Source organism: Sphaeramia orbicularis, chromosome 4 (genome assembly GCF_902148855.1).
Source record: "Sphaeramia orbicularis chromosome 4, fSphaOr1.1, whole genome shotgun sequence".
Lineage (NCBI taxonomy): Eukaryota > Metazoa > Chordata > Actinopteri > Kurtiformes > Apogonidae > Sphaeramia > Sphaeramia orbicularis.
Genome location: NC_043960.1, coordinates 6,021,606 through 6,035,805, shown reverse-complemented (window position 1 = coordinate 6,035,805; position 14,200 = coordinate 6,021,606). Strand labels below are relative to the sequence as shown.

At 36.4% G+C, this 14,200-nt stretch overlaps 1 pseudogene; it reads right to left on the bottom strand.

The window, feature by feature from the left end:
* Positions 1–7,326, bottom strand: part of LOC115417774 (protein crumbs homolog 1-like) — a 54,366-nt pseudogene extending 47,040 nt beyond the window's left edge.
* Positions 7,327–14,200: the final 6,874 nt, after the last annotated feature.

Below are 14,200 nucleotides of genomic sequence, written 5' to 3'. Positions count from 1 at the left end.
CAAGATACCTCAAAAAGTTATGGACGGATTTCATGAAATTTTCAGGAAATGTTGATACTGGCACAAAGAAGAAATGATAAGATTTTGGTGTTGATCGGGGGGGGGCAGATCTGTCTTGGCAGAGGTCTGTGCTTTCCAAGTGCTTTCTTGTTCTGTTTGTTTTTCGTTAATGAACTAAATATTTCACTTAAGTGCATAATGTTTGTTTTTCCATTAAATCACAAATGTGATGATCTGTTTATTTATTATCTCGAAATGACATGAGAAGTTATTCCGTAAACATGGCGAAATATGATTTTCAAGATCGACTGTCTAAAAGTAAGTTCTTAAATCTCACTGAAAAGTTACTCCTCAGGTCAGGGGTCTCAAACATGCGGCCCGGGGGCCAAATGCAGCCCCCCAAAGGTTCCAATCTGGCCTGTGGGATGAATTTACTAAGTGGAAAAATTTCAGTCAAGGCTGCCGACCTCATTTCCACATACAGACCAATTTCTTCTCGAGTAAAATAATAACCTACAAAACTAATGACTCCATATTTCTTCACAGTTTGATAAGAAAAAAAATATTACATTATGCCGATAAATAATGACAACTTAAATGTTTTTTCTTTGTTTTACTGCAAAAAAATAACATTAAATTATGAAAATATTAACATTTACAAAATATCCTGTGAAAATAAAATGTGAATAACCTGAATAAATATGAACAACCTGAAATGTCTAAAGAAAATTAAGCACAATTTTAAACTATTTTCTGCCTGTTCCTCAGTGTTTAGTGTCTTTGTAGATCCGAATCCATAATGCACATGTAGAAATGAGAAGTTGAGGCAGAATATTGTTAAACCGCACTTATTTTTCTTAAGAAATTTCAGTTTTTTCAGGTTATTCACTTTTTTTTTGTTTGGATAGTTTCTAAAATATTTTCATAATTTAATGGGGGTTTTTTGCACTAAAACAAAGACAAAAATTTGGAGTTGTCATTATTTATAGGTTATTATCATGTTATTATTTTACTGGTTTGGCCCACTGGAGATCAAATCAGATCGAATGTGGCCCTTGAAGGAGTATGAGTTTGAGACCCCTGCCTTAGGTGATTCTGTCTTATTGAAGTGTGATGAGATATTTGGACTAGAAATGAGAAAAAATACACTTGGTAAGATTTAGATTTTTGCAGTGTATAAGTAAAATATGTAGCTCATTAAATTCCCTCAGTATCATAATTAAACCTAAATGGCCAAACTGTGCATAAAACCTGGAAAAGTGAAAAGAAAAGGGCATCCTCGGTGGCCAACCATTCTATTACACCCAGAAGTTGAACAATATTTTATGATATATGAAACTGTGAGCAAAGCTGTCAGACAGAAGGCTTTTGTACCATGAAAGAACATTTTTTTTCCTTAAGTGGATCCAAGTAATTTTGGTGACTAACTCTAAGCAAACAGATCAAATTAAAAAAAATAGACTTAGATTGAATAAAAATGAAAACTCAAATCTCTTAGAGAACAGATGTCAAACATACGGCCCAGGGGCCAAATTCAATCCGGGGTTCAATCGGACCCTTGGATGAATTTGTGAAATGCAAAAAATTACACTGAAGATATTAACAATCAAGGATGTTAAAATCATTTGAGGTCATTTCAGTCTAAAGTGGATCAGACCAGTAAAATACTATCATAATAACCATATAAGTAATGAAAACTGTAAATTTGTCTCTTGTTTTAGTGTAAAAAAAGTAAAATTACACAAAAATGTTCACATTTACAGACAAGCTTTTTACAAAAAATGTGAATATCTGAAATGTCTTAAGAGTAGTATGTGGAATTTTAATCATATTCTGCCTTTTTTCATTGTTTTGTGTATTTGTAGATCCCCTGTGATCTCTAAATTGTGATTCACATGTATAAATGATAAACTAAGGTGTAATATTGTTAACGTTGCACTTATTTTACTAACAAATTTTCAGGTTCATATTTGTTCATGTTATGTTAAAGTACAATTCGTAGATGTAAACATTCATTACGGAATTTACTTTTTTCACTCCAAAGTTCTTATCCTATTATATATATTATTTTACTGGTCCAGCCTACTTTCTATCACACAGGTGTCAAACATGCGGCCCGGGGGCCAAATCCAGCCCACCAAAGGGTCCAGTCCGGCCCCTGGGATGAATTTGTGAAATGCAAAAATTACACTAAGATATTAACGATCCTTTTAGTTCAGGTTCCACATTCAGACCAATTCAATCTCAAGTGGGCAGGACCAGTAAAATACTATCATAATAACATAAAAATAATGACAACTCCAAATGTTTCTCTTTCTAATTGTAAATATTTTCATGTATTTACACTAAAACAAAGTATAATTTTGCAAAAAAAATGTGAATAACCTGAAATGTCTTAAGAGAAGTCAGTACAGTTTTAACAATATTCTCCCTGTTACTCAATATTTTGTGTGTTTGTAGATCCACTGTGATCTGTAAGTTATACTGTACATGTACTGAGGCATAATATTGTTAAAATTACACTTAATTTTCTCGGTTTATTCGTGTTATTCACATCTTTTGAAAGGAGAGTTTGTAGATGTAAACCTGTTCATAATGTAAATTAACTTTTTTCGCTCTAAAACATAGAGAAAAGTTTGGAGTTGACATTATTTCTGTATTATTATGTTATTATTTTACTGGTTCGGCCCACTACAGATCAATTTTATGCTGCGTTTCCACTACGTGGAACCAGCTCGACTCGGTATTCCTGGAGACCGTTTCAATTACAGGATACTACAGACTTTACAGTACCTGGACGTCATAGAGGTGCGGCGCGTTATTTCCGTGTCGTCTGCTCAGAGAGTTGCTGATAAACTCGCTCATTGCGTGTTGTCCTGTCTGAATTTTTACGTCGGCCACCAAAGACTGAATCTCCTCGACCGCCCATGGTGTAGTTTTGGGCTGTTATCATGTGGATTAACCTACCGCTAGATTTACTGTCAACTTCTACATCTGTTTTTTGTAAACGGCGGGTCACAGAGAAAACTGTCTGACCAACCAGTGGTCTGCAGTGTTATACGTCACAGTTTAGTATCGCTTGGAACCTCGGTGGAGGTAATACAAAAAACTAGTACCGGGTACCAGATTCCAGGTCCTTTTTTGTAATGGAAAGGCAAAAAGGCCGAGTTGAGCCGAGCCGAGTCAAGCTGGTACACACAGTGGAAACGCGGCATCAGCTGAATTTGGCCCCTGAACTAAAATGTGTTTGAAACCTGTGTCTTCAAGGATATTGAACCTTAATACTGGGTGTGAAAAGTCAGTTCCCTGCCTGTTATTTTTCCGTCATTACTTTCCACCCTTTTGCGACTGAGGCTAAAGACACGTACCCTTCTCGCAGTCCTGCCCCTCGTAAGGCCTTGGACACCGGCACTGGTAGCTCTGCCACAGGTTGACACACTGTCCTCTGTTTTGGCAAGGCACATCCAGGCAGCGGTCCCTGTTTCTGCATCCGGGGACACGTTTACAGCGGACTCACTCAGTAGTTCCTCAGGGATCACGAGCTGCCAGTCCACGAAAACATCCCGCATGCAGCCAATGAACGCTGGAAGTGGAAGCTCCACGCTGGGGGGGGGGTCGGCCTCCTCGAGCACTCCCCCGATGAAAGTATTGGTGAAAAGAGGCAGCACTAGGTCTGGGTAGGGCTTTGGACCGGGGCCACCTTGTGATACATTTGCCTGCCATAGCTCTGAGCCACGTCCAAGAGTTTCAGGCTGAGCATTCGGTTTCCAAGCACAGCCTCTACAGATGCCACTCTCCATCTGTGACATTGTGTGGAAGCTCCAGAACCTGGCTGGGACTCTCCGACCTCCTCCCCGGCAAGAGGCCTCTTCGCTCAAGCGTGAGGCGAAGCTGCCCCCCCTCCAGCACCAGGCCCAGCAGCAGCCCCCCAGTGCTCCTCTGAAACAACACCGCCCTCGGCAGAACGGTCTTGAAGCTTAAGGTGATGTTCCAGAACACCTCCATGTCCACCAGGAGGTTGTGAAACAGCAAATGGCCTTTACGTTCGAAGGAGAAGGTGGTGGGGGTCTTGCAGAGGGGGCCGGTGTACCCAGCTGTACAGGAGCAGGTGTAGCCATGAGTCCCGTTGAATAGAAATGGAAAGCAGGAGCCTCGGTTCTGGCACTCGTGACCCTTACAGCCCACCAGCCTCACATCACAGTTGGGACCCCCGTAGAAGACCCCGCTGTGGCTCTGTTTGAGGCAGTGGCAGGTGTAACCTCCTACGAAACCCTCGCAACGTCCCCCATTCTGGCATGGGCTGGAGTCGCACTGGTTTATCACCTCCTGGCAGAGGGAACCTGTCAACATACGAACATACAGTCAATTATTCATACGGTGATCCAGGGATTAGTCTGGTCCCATGTTTCAGTCCTATTATACTCAGCTATTAATTAAAGGGCCACTCAAACTCCATACTAACTAAATGAATGTACAATCATATAAAAAAAAAATGTATTATGTGCGTTGTTGCTGTCAAATAGATGCTAAATTAAGTGGAGATTGTTAATTTGAATATAGCACCTACAGTTGCGGAAAAAATTATTAGACCACCCCTTGTTTTCTTCAATTTCTTGTTCATTTTAATGCCTGGTCCAACTAAAGGTTATTCTCCAGCTGTTCTCTTGTATATTCATGGATTTTGTTGTTTTAGTTTCATATCAGCCATCACAATACACAATACTCTGCAACTGATAACATTACTGTAACTTGGTTGTTCTTCGTAAACCAAATCTAACATGTTTGAGTGTAAATCAATTCCTTGTTATCGTTATTAGACTGTAATTAACAACAAAAGTTTTTTGGGTTTTTTTGGGGCATATTATCTCATGAAGTGACCAGTATTAGAGTTCACTACAAACAAAAAGTTAAGGATATATCTTTTTTTTTTGTCTTTTTTTTTTTTTGTCATTTTTGCTATTTGTAAATAAAACTATGTCTAGTCATTAAAAAATGTGTTTCAATTCAATTCACACACAAAAAAAGTAAAAAGTGTTGTGTAAAAATCCCAACTGAAAAAATAGCCCCAAAAATTTTAAATATCCTTAACTTTTTTGTTTGTAGTGTATGTTAAAATGTGTGGAAAACATCAAATTAGCAGCATTAATGTTTTTATTCTTAGTTTTCACACAGTATATCAGTAAATACACGTTTCGTTGCTTTAAAAATTAAACACGCATTTTTGCAACTCCATGAAAATAGCTTCATAAAAAAAGAAAGAAAAAAAAAATCTCATTGTTTTTTAAATGCCTGAAGAGGAATAAAGAAATAAATCTTGATTAACATTCTCATAATTTGTGCATGAAAGGGTTAAACAAATTTTCCATTCTCAGGTACGTTGGATATTATATCGATGCTACTGTTGATCAGTTCCTCTAGTCGACAATCCAAACAAAATTAAAATGATAAAAAATTTTTTTTAAAAAAACAGTAGAATGTCATGAAACTCATAACGCAGGTACTGAAACAGACCATTGAAACTGACCCATGAACGTCAGGGATCATCGATAATATATGATGTAACATACTGATAGCTTCATAGTATAGTTGCCAAAGTCTTTTTTTTTTTCAGGTCATAGCCAATGATGACAAATTATACAGCAGTTTTAGGAAAGTTAAGTAATGCAGATATTATAATTTGGCCAAAAATATGACAATTATGCTATGAGGCTAATATTATGTACATTCACAGTTAGCGCTGAGCAGCACCTCATTACAAAAACACTGGAATACTGAGGGGAATTTTCAGCAATAGTGTACAAGGGGTTAAATATTGAAAACTGACAGGATTTACCAAGTGAATCTGAAATAACAATATTGATGATATGTCAGAGAATCAGTGCATTGCATGTGCTGAGGTTAGCATCCCCCCCACGACCACCACTGGACCATCCCTGTCTGTGATTCAACACTGGATGAGAAATGTTTACTCTCCGTCTAACAATTAAAACAACCAGCCAGTTATCTAATCAGATTAGAAGGTAAACCTGCGTGAAAAACAGATTTGGCAACATTTCAACTCTTGCCTCATGCCGAGGTTTAGAATATTAGCCCATTGGGAGGGGGGTGTCTTTGGGGCGGACAATGCTTTTCCTTGTTTTGGGTTCAACACCAACGCCACAGGTTTGTTGTAAAGTGGTGTAATGGTGTCCCCCTCTGTTCATAATTGGAGTTAATTCTTGAATCTTATCTTATTTTTCAGTTTTGTCATTCCTTTTATCCACGTTTAGATGCATTGTTTCGAAAATACAAGAACATGTTCATCCACAGCCACATTATTAACTGAAAGAAAACCAACCTAATACTAAACACCTATTACCTAATACCTCGGCCTAAACACCTAACACACAGGTGTCAAACATGCGGCCCGAGGGCCATATCCGGCCCACCAAAGGGTCCACTTTGGCTCTTGGGATGAATTTGTGAAATGCAAAAATTACACTGAAGACATTAACAATTCTTTTCGTTCAGGTTCCACATTAATTCAATCTCAAGTGGGCAGGATTCAGTCAAATACTATCATAATAATATATAAATAATGACAACTCCAAATGTTTCTCTTTGTAAATGTAAATATTTCATGTATTTACATTAAAACAAAGTATAATTTTGCAAAAAAATGTGAATAACCTGAAATGTCTTAAGAGAAGCAAGTACATTTTTAACAATATTCTACCTCTTATTAAATGTTTTGTGTATTTGTAGATCCACTGTGATCTATAAGTTATAATGTGCATGTGTAAATGATAAACTGAGGTATAATATTGTTAAAATTACACTTATTTTTCAGTTTGTTCATCTTATTCACATCTTTTGAAAGGACAGTTTGTGGATGTAAACCTGTTCATAATGCAAATTAACTTTTTTCGCTCTAAAACATAGAGAAAAGTTTGGAGTTGACATTATTTATATATTATTATGTATATTTTACTGGTTCAGTCCACTTCAGATCAAATTTAGCTGAATCGGGCCCCTGAAATAAAATGAGTTTGACACCCCTGACCTAACAGGGCAGAAAAAGGTATTATGTTGTTACCTGTTGCAAGCAACAAAATCCCCCAGGTCCATGGTGCAGGTGTCCACATCATGCCGTAACTCTTTCCACCAGAACAGACCCAAACTCGACTAACTGCACCATATTAGTGTCTGTGTATGCAGGCCATAGCAGCGGACGTCTGCTCCTCCGTCTACTCCTCTGTAGCCACATAGGGTTGAATAGCTCCAGTCAGGAGACCAGCAAAGCCAGATCCTGGGGATTAAACTAATGCTATTTGGCCACCTTAGTGAGTCAGGGCCACAGCCATTGGTAGGGAGTCAGTTTATAGAACACGATTCTCAGCAGGAAACAGCTCACAGTCCCATGTAACCTGTTTGTGTAAGCTGGAATAGTGGAATATTCTCCTTTTGCAACTAAACTTATTTAATGTCACGTGTCTGTGCTCTACTTAACCCATAAACACCTAAACATCCACCGGTGACCAAAAGTATCTACTGATTTAAACTGTCTAATACCTGTTGATCCACTAATCCGATCAATACATGTAAATAATTGGTGTAAAATACAGTTTGTTGTCTTCTTGTGGTCATCACATATGACCCATGTGGACATTCAGAGGCTCCGTGGTTACCGTGGAAACACCGTCATCTTCTACAACATTGATTCACCAGTGAAACCCATGGAGTTGGATCAATGACAGTGGATGGACACACTGGGTTTATGTTCAATTATGGATATATTTACTGAAAAAGTCACTTTTTCTTTCCTTTTCTCTGTTTTGATATAATAACCTTTGAATTTACTCTGAGATTTAATGAACAACTAGAAAAGCACTCGGAGAGCGCAGACCTCCGCCAAGGCTGATCAATGGCCCCCCCCGTGGGCCCCCCCACGCCAAGGAGGTTATGTTTTTGCCAGGGTTTGTGTTTGTCTGTCTGTCTGTCTGTCCGTTAGTGTGCAACATAACTCCAAAAGTTATGGACAGATTTTGATGAAATTTTCAGGGTTTGTTGGAAATGGGCCCCCCCCCACGCCCGATCACCACCAAAATTTAATCATTTCTTCCTCCCATTTCCAACAAACCCTGAAAATTTCATCAAAATCTGTCCATAACTTTTTGAGTTATGTTGCACACTAACGGACAGACAAAACAACAACAACAAACAAAAACAAACAACAAACAAACAACAACGACAAACCCTGGCAAAACATAACCTCCTTGGCGGAGGTAACTACATGACAAGTGGATTAGATATAGAAAAATACATGATTTAAACTGGAAAAAACTCAAAATAAAGAGGATAGTATTACAATAAATGGTAATAAATCAACTTAAAAAAAAAAAAAAAGTTAAATATAGAGGAAATTTCATTCAGGAACTGCCACAAAAGCAGCACTGGGTTTTTATGGGTTAAAGAAAAAAAGAAAGAAGAAGAAGAAAAAAAGAAAGAAAAATTTAAAGAACGACAATATAATTAACAAAAATAGACTACATCAAGAATTTACCAGTGAAAAACATGTATTTTTTTAGTCCAAATGGGAAATTGAAGGTACTGGTGGCTGAAAAAGTCACTTTTTCTTCAGTTTTCACTGTCACCTTGGGATTTACTCTCAGATTTAATGAACAGCTACATGATAAGGGAATTAAATATAGAAAAATACATGATTTAAACTGGAAAAAAAACTCAAAATAAAGAGGATCATATTACAATAAATGGTGATAAATCAGTTTGTGTAAGCTGGAATAGTGGAATATTCTTCTTTTGGAACTAAACTTATTTAATGTCACGTGTCTGTGCTCTACTTAACCCATAAACACCTAAACATCCACCGGTGACCAAAAGCATCTTCTGATTTAAACTGTCTAATACCTGTTGATCCACTAATCCGATCAATACATGTAAATAATTAGTGTAAAATGCAGTTTGTTGTCTTCTTATGGTCATCACATATGACCCATGTGAACGTTCAGAGGCTCCGTAGTTACCGTGGAAACGCCATCATCTTCTACAACATTGATTCACCAGTTAAACCCATGGAGTTGGATCAATGACAGTGGATGAACACACTGGGTTTATGTTCAATTAATGATAGATTTACTGAAAAAGTCACTTTTTCTTTCATTTTCTCTGTTTTGATATAATAACCTTTGAATTTACTCTGAGATTTAATGAACAGCTACATGATAAGTGAACTAAAAGAAAAATACACGATTTAAACTGAAAAAAAAAAACCAACTCAAACTAAAGAGGATAATATTACAATAAATGCTGATAAATCACTTTTTAAAAAAGTTAAATATAGAGGAAATTCATTCAGGAACTGGATCAATGACAGTGGATGGACACACTGGGTTTATGTTCAGTTATTGATATATTTGCTGAAAATGTCACCTTATCTTCAGTTTTCTCAGTTTTTTGTTTTTTTTTACTTTATTTTTCTTATTTTCCTACAAACGTGGTTAAACATACATAACACAAACAGCAGGATCCGGGGGTCACAACTTACATAGGAAAAAAAAAAAGAATACATGAATAAATATGCATTCTCACACAGTGTAAATGTGTATATAAGTTACGCCTGTTTAAGCAGGTAGTATTTCTGAAGTTACTGAGCTAAGAAGAGAGTCCATTTTTTCCACTGTCCTTCTCCTACATCCTTTTGTAGCCTCAGAATATAAGTGATCTGCTCCATATGATGTAAATAATTCACAATATTTATAAAGGTGTCCATAGAAGGGCTGTGTTTTTGAAGCCAGCATCTCGTTATAACTGCCATGAAAGTCTTTAGTAAATAAGAAAGTTGTCTCTGTTTTGATAGAATAACCACTGAATTTACTAATCATCTACATGATTAGTAAATCAAATACAGGAAAATGTCAGATTTTCACAGAAAAATGCACAATGCAAAGGATAATATTATAATAAATGATGATAAATCACCTACAAAAAGGTTAAATGTAGAGAAAGATTCATCTGAAAGTCGCTAAAAGAAGAAGTTTTAGGTCTAGGTGTTACTTAAAAGTGATCATCAAAATCTCGCAGACGTCTTAGTGCTAGTGTTGTGTTTGACAGCAGCGTCTCAAAAAATACACTAAAGCAGTAAGTGAGTGTTCTGAACGTAGCCTGATGGAGCATGATGTCCGTTCAGACCATGAAGTCAAGCTCAGCTCACATTGGTGCACGATTCACAAACGCTAATCTCAAGCCCCGCCCACATCAGCTGATCCTCTTCTGCTCTTCCTATTGGCTAATCTCATCCAGGGCACCATATTTAAACTGCTAAGAGATCAGTGCTGCTTCATTTATTGTAATATTACCTTCTTTATTTTGAGTTTTTTTTCCACTTTAAATCATGTATTTTTCTATATTTAGTTCACTTATCATGTAGCTGTTCATTAAATCTCAGAGCAAGTTCAAAGGTTATTATATCAAAACAGACAAAACTGAAGAAAATGGGACTTTTTCCAGCAAAAATATCACTAACTGAACATAAACCCAGTGTGTCCATCCACTGTCATTGATCCAACTCTAGGGGTTTTACTGGTGAATCAATGTTGTAGAAGATGACGGTGTTTCCACGGTAACTACGGAGCTTCTGAAGGTCCAAATGGGTCATATCTGATGACCATGAAAAGACGACAAACTGTATTTTACACCAATTATTTACATGTATTGATAGTATTAACTGATCAACAGGGATTAAACAGTTGAGATCAGTGCTGGGTGGTGGGTCTTTGGGTCTTTAACCCTTTCATGCATGAATTATGAGAACCTAAATCCAGATTTTTTCCTGAGTGTTTTTATTCCTCTTTAGGCATGAAAAAAACAATGTGATTAAAAATTTTCTTCTGAAAAATAAATAATAATAATTTAAAAAAATAACAATAATAATTTCAAAAATTTTAAAAATACATTAAAAAAAAATAATAACAAAAAAAAAAAAAAATCTTATGAACCTATTTTTCATGAAGTTGCAAAAATGTCCACTCAGCTGGACACCACACGTTTAATTTTTGACGCACAGAAATATGTATTTACTGATAAATTGTGTGAAAACTATGGGGAGGGCTTGTAATTCTGAGGCTTTATGCTCAGGAGAGATCGACATAATGTTACCAATTCATGTCAGAAAAGATATGTAGTGTCTTAAAACTTTAATAAAGATGTGTGTAAAAAACAACAACAACAACAACAAGAAAATCCATGAATACACAAGAGAACAGCCGTAGAATAACTGTCCACTGTAGTGACCAGTGTGCATGAAAGGGTTAAGGGTTAATATTGTGTTTCAGATGCTGTTTGCCGCCCCTCCAGTGCGCCCCCTGCCTGTCCATCTGTCCACCTGTACCTGTGGTTCCTGGAGGACAGCTGCAGACGTAGCCTTCGGCGTGCTGCAGGTGGAAGTGTTCAGGCAGCAGAGGTTCGCTGCCGTACAGAACCTGCCAGGACCTCTCGATGCAGCGTCCTCCGTTCGCACAGGGGCTGCTGGAACATTCACTGATGTCCACCTCACACTGACGCCCCTCAAACCCTAATGCCGTGAAGAACAGGAGGGGATTATGGGTAATTTTCTCAGCACATTTTCAAGAAGTACATCCCTTTGTTGTGTATTTTCAGATATGCAGGGTGGGGAAGCAAAATTTACAATATTTTGAGGCAGGGATTGAAAGACAGTGTATGACCAATTAGTTTATTGAAAGTCATGAGAATTTATTTGCCACAAGAAAATGGACATAATAGAAAATGTTTTGATTCTATGTGTCCTCCTTCTTTCTCAATAACTGCCTTCACACGCTTCCTGAAACTTGCGCAAGTGTTCCTCAAATATTGGGGTGACAACTTCTCCCATTCTTCTTTCATAGTATCTTCCAGACTTTCTGGTAATAGTTTTGCTCATAGTCATTCTCTTCTTTCCATTATAAACAGTCTTTATGGACACTCCAACTATTTTTGAAATCTCCTTTGGTGTGACGAGTGCATTCAGCAAATCACACACTCTTTGACGTTTGCTTTCCTGATTACTCATATGGGCAAAAGTTTCTGAAAAGGTATGGATAATAGTGTTAGGTATGATTATGACATCAATATATGTTTGGTTTCAAAACAATTGACGTAGTGCCTGCTGAGAAAAAACAACTAAATGTTCATTGTAAATTTTGCTTCCCCACCCTGTAGACGAATTAGCACAGTTTTGTCAGTATTTGGCTGATGGGTAAAACTGAACTTCTCATATAGAATGACTGACTCTTATGGGAAATATCTCAAAAATAAAAAATGCTTCCACTGACATTTTTTCAGGTAGTTTTATTTTAGTTCCAAATTGAATGAATGAATGAATGAATATTTTTATTTCCGTTATGTACAAAAACACATACATGTAAAAGAAAAACAAACATAAAATTAACACAGTTTACCTATGATATCAAAGAAAAATGGGAATTGGAGTCAAATACTGTTATAGAAGACGAACTGTGGGACAAATGATGTCATATTAGTCATAAAGGCATCAATAGTCAGTGGTGGAGGGAATTTGATTGGAAACTCAAGACCAGATTTTTTCATACTCCTTTGGTTCTATCTTATTTTGTCAAGGATCCATCTACAGCTTTATGCTGGAGAAACTGTGCTAAAACAGGTGACCATACACATCTTTTGGGACTGTCCAAGCTTGTTTATATACTGGAAAAATACCAAAGAAGAAATTGAAAGAAATGTAAAAAGAGAAGTCCCTTCAAATGTTTTGTTCTATTTACTTGGAGTCATACCGGCCAATGATTTTAATGCAGAGCAGAGATATATTTTACATATTTTACTATTGATTGCTAAAAAATAGTAACAGTAAATTGGAAGAGTGTCAAATCACCAACGGTAATAGAATGGAAACAAAGACTGAAACAAGTGCACACTATGGAAGAATGACCGCATCATTACAAATGAAAATGGATCTTTTAAGCGGAGATGGCACATGGTCGAAGACTGTTTGTATAATTAAACTTTTGGGTTGTTGACGAGAATTGCTCTTATAAGCCCTGACATGAGGTGTTTTGTATTTATATAGATGTGTGCATATGTATACAAATATATGAATATTTCGATATTTGACAATGTATCTATAGATGTAGTATAATATTTGTAACAGTAATAATACTATGTGGTGTAATTTTTTTATTTTTATCTATGTCTTGTCTCAGATGTTTTGTTCTGTTTTATATTGTTCAAAAATCTAAATAAAAAGTTTAAAAACAAAAAATTAACACAATTGGTAACTGAAAAAGGAAGAAGCTGAAGCCAGAGGCTTATTTCTGCTTCTCCTATTCCCATCCTTACTCCAACTGCACACCTGAAGTTGCAGCAGATAAAACATTAACACAAATTAGTCTACATTCAGTTTCTTAAGTCACTTTGAAATCATATTACTTTCACAGCCCTTGAGAATTTGACCACTTAAAGCTTTTTTGAAACTCGACAGCGAGCTACACAATTTCACTTCATCCTTCAACTGGTTCCATAATTTGACCCCAATAACAGAAACACAACGATATTTAACGTTTGTTCTTACTTTACATGTTTCATACACAAACATCTTTCTTAAATTATAATTTCCTTCTCTTAACTTAAAATTTTTCTGAATACAAACAGGAAGACTTTTACTTTTAGCACGGAACATAATTTTCCATTGTTTTTAACCCTTTCATGCATGAATTATGAGAACCTTAGTCAATATTTTTTTCTTGAGTGTTTTTATTCCTCTTTAGGCATGAAAAAAACAATGCAAATGAATTTTTTTTTATGAACCTATTTTTCGTGGAGTCACAAAAATGTCCACTCAGCTGGACACCATGCATTTAATTTTTGAAACAAAGAAACATGTATTTAAAACTCATCATCAGAAAGTGATAAACTGTGTGAAAACTTCGAAATAAAAACATTTTTCATGTCGCTAATTGCTAAATCGCTGATGTTTTCTCACATTTTATCATACTCTAATATTAGTTATTACTTATTTCATGGAGATAATATCCTCCTGAGACCCAGGAAATTGACAGTTTTAGCTTTTTACATTAAAAAATTGTCTTGATCAGAAACTGCATAATGCAACAGTTTTTTCACATACATTTTTAAAATTATCTTTATTTGATTGATTTTTTTAATGGAATGTCCT